This window comes from Oncorhynchus gorbuscha, linkage group LG10, assembly GCF_021184085.1.
Source record: "Oncorhynchus gorbuscha isolate QuinsamMale2020 ecotype Even-year linkage group LG10, OgorEven_v1.0, whole genome shotgun sequence".
NCBI lineage: Eukaryota > Metazoa > Chordata > Actinopteri > Salmoniformes > Salmonidae > Oncorhynchus > Oncorhynchus gorbuscha.
Window position 1 is genome coordinate 45250895 of NC_060182.1, and position 6410 is coordinate 45257304.

Sequence of the window (6410 nt, forward strand, 5' to 3'; positions counted from 1 at the left end):
ATGTCTCTCTCTAATGTCAATATGCCGTGTATACTGTTGTTTAGGGTAGTTATCATTGTTTTATTTTACTGGGGAGCCCCTAGCCCCACTCAACATGCCTCAGATACCTATTTTGTCCCACCTCCCACACATGCAGTGACCTCACCCAGCATAACTAGTGCGTCCAGAGATGCATCGTCACTCACTGCCTAGGGTTACCTCCACTTCACCCGCACCCAACCATAGCCCTGTCTGTACATTATGCCCTGAATCTATCCTACCACACCCAGAAATCTGCTCCTTTTATTCTCTGTTATTCTCTGTCCCCAACGCACTAGACCAACAGTTTTGACAGCCATTAGCAGTACTCTCATCCTGCTCCTGCTGTTCCTCTGGTGATGTGGAGGTTAACCCAGGTCCTGTATGTCCCCAGGCGCTCTCATTTGTTGACTTCTGTAACCGTAAAAGCCTTGGTTTCATGCATGTTAACATCAGAAGCCTCCTCAAGTTAATTTTACTCACTACATAAGCACACTCCGCCGACCCTGATGTCCTTGCCGTGTCTGAATCCTGGCTTAGGAAGGCCACCAAAAATTCTGAGATTTGAACTGTACTGCAGAGATAGAACTTGGCTTTCATACTTTCCAGGTCTATGCCCAAACAGTTTGAGCTTCTAATTTAAAAAATTAATCTCTCCAGAAATACGTCTTACTGTTGCCGCCTGTTATAGACCGCTTTCAGCTCCCAGCTGTGCCTTGGACATCATATGTGAATTGATTGCCCCCCCATTTATCTTCACAGTTCGTTCTGTTAGGTGACCTAACCTGGGATATGCTTAACACCCCGGCCGTCCTACAATCTAAGCTAGATGTCCTCAATCTCACACAAACTATCAAGGAACCGACCAGTTACAACCCTAAATCCATAAACATGGGCACCCTCATAGATATCATCCTGACCAACTTGCCCTTCAAATACGCCTGTTTTCAATCAGGATATCAGCCTCATTGCCTGCATCCGTTATGGGTGAACGGTCAAACGACCACCCCTCGTCACTGTCAAACGCTCCCTAAAACAATTCTGCAAGCAGGCCTTTCTAATCAACCTGGCCCGAGTATCCTGGAAGGATATTGACCTCATCCCGTCAGTAGAGGATGCTTGGATGTTCTTTATAAGTAATTTCCTCACCATCTTAAATAAGCATGCTACTTTCAAAAAAATGTAGAACTAAGAACAGATATAGCCCATGGTTCACTCCAGACCTGACTGCCCTCGACCAGCACAAAAACATCCTGTGGCGGACTGCACTAGCATTGAATAGTCCCCGTGATATGCAACTTTTCAGGGAATTCAGGAACCACACAGTCAGGAAAGCAAAGGCTAGTTGTTTTTTTTAAAGGAGCTGCAGCTCTAAGTCCATGAAGAATAAGAGCACCTCTTCCCAGCCGCCCCACTGCACTGAGGCTTGGAAACCCTGTCACCACCAATAAATCCACAATAATCGAGAATTTCAAGAAGCATTTCTATACGGCTGGCCATGCTTTCCTCCTGGCTACCTCAACCCCGGCCAACAGCTACTTTCCCAAGCCTCCCCAGCTTCTCCTTCACCAAATCCAGATAGCCAATGTTCTGAAAGAGCTGCAAAACCTGGACCCATACAAATCAGCTGGGCTAGACGATCTGGACCCTCTCCGCCATTGTTGCAACCCCTATTACCAGTCTGTTCAACCTCCCTTTCGTATCGTCCGAGATTCCTAAATATTGGAAAGCTGCCGCGGTCACCCCCCTTTTTAAAGACTCTAGACCCAAACTGTTACAGACCTAAATCCATCCTGCCCTGCCTTTCTAAAGTCAAGTTAACAGATCACTGACCATTTCAAATCCCACCGTACCTTCTCCTCTGTGTAATCCGGTTTCCGAGCTGGTCACGGGTGAACCTCAGCCATGCTTAAGGTACTAAACGATATCATAACCGCCATCGATAAAAGACGGTACTGTGCAGCAGTCTTCATTGACCTGGCCAAGACTTGACTTTGTCAATCACCACATTCTTATCGGCAGACTCAACAGCCTTGGTTTCTCAAATGACTGACTCGCCTGGTTCACCAACTACTTCCTAGGCAGAGTTCAGTGTGTCAAATCGGAGGACCTGTTGGTCGGGACCTCTGGCAGTCTATGGGGGTACCACAGGGTGCAATTCTTGGGCTGACTCTTTTCTCTGTATACAGTCGTGGCCAAAAGTTGAGAATGACACAAACATTCCTTTCCACAAAGTTTGCTGCTTCAGTGTCTTTAGATATTTTTTTCAGATATTACTATGGAATACTGAAGTATAATTACAAGCATTTCATAAGTGTTAAAGGCTTTTATTGACAATTACATGAAGTTGATGCAAAGAGTCAATATTTGCAGTGTTGACCCTTCTTTTTCAAGACCTCTGTAATCCGCCCAGGCATGCTGTCAATTAACTTCTGGGCCACATCCTGACTGATGGCAGCCCATTCTTGCATAATCAATTAATCTTTTTTTTTTTTGTCCACCCGCCTCTTGATGATTGACCACAAGTTCTCAATGTGATTAAGGTCTGGTGAGTTTCCTGGCCATGGACCCAAAAGATTGATGTTTTGTTCCCCGAGCCACTTAGTTATCACTTTTGCCTTATGGCAAGGTGCTCCATCATGCTGGAAAAGGCATTGTTCGTCACCAAACTGGTTGGGAGAAGTTGCTTTCGGAGGATGTGTTGGTACCATTACAGTTCATTACAGCCTGGTTCCGCCCTAGGTTTTGGCCTTTCTAGGGAGTTTTTCCTAGCCACCGTGCTTCTACACCTGCTTGCTGTTTGGGGTTTTAGGCTGGGTTTCTGTACAGCACTTTGAGATATCAGCTGATGTACGAAGGGCTATATAAATCAATTTGATTTGATTTGATACCATTCTTTATTCATGGCTATGTTCTTAGGCAAAATTGTGAGTGAGCCCACTCCCTTGGCTGAGAAGCAACCCCACACATGAATGGTCTCAGGATGCTTTACTGTTGGCATGACACAGGACTGATGGTAGCGCTCACCTTGTCTTCTCCGGACAAGATTTTTTACGGATGCCCCAAACAATTGGAAAGGGGATTCAGATAAAATTACTTTACCCCAGTCCTCTGCAGTCCAATCCCTGTACCTTTTGCAGAATATCAGGTCTGTCCCTGATGTTTTTTCCTGGAGAGAAGTGGCTTCTTTGCTGCCCTTCTTGACACCAGGCCATCCTCCAAAAGTCTTTGCCTCACTGTGTGTGCAGATGCACTCACACCTGCCTGCTGCCATTCCTGAGCAAGCTCTGTACTGGTTGTGCCCTGATCCCACAGCTGAATCAACTTTAGGAGATGGTCCTGGCGCTTGCTGGACTTTGGGTGCCCTGAAGCCTTCTTCACAACATTTGAACCGCTCTCCTTGAAGTTCTTGATGATCCGATAGATTGCACCTAAATCAACCATTTAACTGGCAGCAATATCCTTGCCTGTAAAGCCCTTTTCGTGCAAAGCAATGATGACGACACATGTTTCCTTGCAAGTAACAATGGTTGACAGAGGAAGAAAATGATTCCAAGCACCACCCTCCTTTTGAAGCTTCCAGTCTGTTATTCGAACGCAATCAGCACGACACTGATCTCCAGCCTTGTCCTCGGCAACACCCACACCTGTGTTAACGAGAGAATCACTGACATGATGTCAGCTGGTCCTTTTGTGGCAGGGCTGAAATGCAGTGGAATTTTCAGTTCATTTGCATGGCAAAGAGGGACCTTGCAATTAATTGCAATTCATCTGATCACTCTTCATAACAGGAGTATATGCAAAATGCCATCATACAAACTGAGGCAGCAGACTTTGTGAAAATGTATATTTGTATCATTCTCAAAACGTTTTGATTCTCTGATCCACCTCTACGCAGACGACACCATTCTGTATACATCTGGCCCTTCTTTGGACACTGTGTTAACAAACCTGCAAACGAGCTTCAATGCCACACAAACCTTCTGTGGCCTCCAACTGCTCTTAAACGCTAGTAAAACTAAATGCATGCTCTTCGATCAATTGCTGCCCGCACCCGCCCACCCGACTAGCATCACTACTCTGGATGGTTCTGACTTAGGTATTTGTAGTTGTCCACATATTCTGTGTCTGGCTAGACTGTAAACTCTCCTTCCAGACTCATTAAGTACCTCTAGAATCGGCTTCCCATTTCGCAACAAAGCCTCCTTCATTCACGCTGCCAAACATACCCTTGTAAAACTGACTATTCTACCGATCCTTGACTTCGGCGATGTCATTTACAAAATAGCCTCCAATACTCCACTCAGCAAACTGGATGCAATCTATCACAGTGCCATTCGTTTTGTCACCAAAGCCCAATAGCACCCACAACTGTGACCTCTATACACTCGCCGGCTGGCCCTCGCTACATATTCGTCGCCAGACCCACTGGCTCCAGGTCATCTATAAGCCTTCTCAGCTCACCGGTCACCATAACACCCTCCCGTAGCATACGCTTCAGCAGGTATCTCTCACTGGTCATCCCCAAAGCCAACACCTCTTTTGGCTGCCTTTCCTTCCAGTTCTCTGCTGCCAATAACTGGAACAAATTTCAAAAAATAAATAATAATAATAAAAATAAAAAAAAATTTAAATCACTGAATTTGGAGACATATTTCCCTCACTAACTTCAAGCATCAGCTATCTGAGCAGCTTACCGATCACTTTCTCAACCCTGGTCCTCGAGTAACCCCAACAATACACAGTTTCATCGTTGCTCATAACTAACACACATCATTCAACTCATTAAGGACTTGATGATTAGTTGACAAGTTGAGTCAGGTGTGCTTGTCCAGGGTTACAACACAAATGTGTACTGTTGCGGGTACTCAAGGACCAAAGTTTGGAAACACGGATCTGTACCATCTATGTCAGTACAATCCTTTACAGGAAGTATATTGAAAACATTTGTCTATGTTCTTTCATTGTATCAGCTCAAAGATAACAGTTTAGGATGCTGGCTAACTGCTAGCTCAAGTTGTTATAAATCTGGCTTGAATGATGTGGATTGTTCTAATATCACATTGCCACTGGCAGTACTTTTGTTATTACATACTTTGTATAGGTTCTCTTTCTATTTGGATAGGATGACCATGAGTTTCACAGGATACAACTTTGACATCAATTCACCTCACATGAATAAAGTTATGGGATAAATCATAGATAAATCAGTCACTCTGCTCAATTTGACATACTGTAGTTCCAAAGTCTTAGACGTATAGGGACAATTTTTGCAGAAATGACTGCATTGATGTTTATACAGTAGTATATTTGTTTGTAGGTCAGCAAGTGTTGTTTTAGACTAGTCACAAGAAATGTGTAAACAAAAAAAAATAATCAATACTTGATCTACAGCCATGCAGAATCTATAACCTATTGAAGGCCACTACCTGTACTCAAAATTTCCCAAGTCTCCAGACTTCGAAACCCATTAAAACTAGTAGCCCGTGTTGTGGCTGCCTCCACACTTCCAGAGTATTTGTCTACCTATATTATTATTATTATATTATTATATTATATATTATTATTATTATTATTATTATTATTATATTACCTCTTCTTCCCCATAGACTCGGTGCAGAAGGCCCTCATTACATCCTAAAACACCTTTCTAGGCAGCGGTGAAGTGAGCTAATAAGATCCTAATACTCTGTCATTTACAGTAGGGCACTCCTCCAAGGAGTCTGCAGTGCCTTCAGACATGAGATGCATCTCAATGAGGTTGCTCTCATATCTTATGCTGGCCTAAGAACACAGAGTAAAAGAGAGCAATATGGTGAATGCCTACCACAAAGAAAGGCTTTTCACACTACTGAGCCAAACCAAACAAAGCTGTACTGAGATGACCTGGTCTGTGAAATGTCATAATTAATTGAAATATTTTGTATGTGCCACAACTCTGCGATATTCTAAAAACGAACCATTGGTTACTTAAGGGTCTCCCTGTAGCAGGGTTCCTCAACTGGCAGCCTGCGGTTTAATTTGGCACCCTAGGTTTTTTGGTAGAATTTTCATTGTTGGACATTAAACACTAGGAAATCAGCTTCAAGTTATTTTAATTTGGGAAATATGTTCAAGTATTTCCATCATATACAAATGTAAGCAAGGTTTGAAATGATTATGTTTTAGTCAAATATTATATATGTTTGGGTTTCTTGCGGTCAATTTGCAGTCTACAAATGATTTGTAATTATGTTCCGGCCCCCTGACCACCCTCTCTCAAGAAAACAAAGAAAAGGTCCCGCAGCTGAATCTAGTTGAGTATCCCTGCCCTAAAGCCTACAATGATCGTTCGAGAAAGCACTGAGGTGGCTACAGTATGAGACAACACCAGGAAACAGTACAAATCTGTA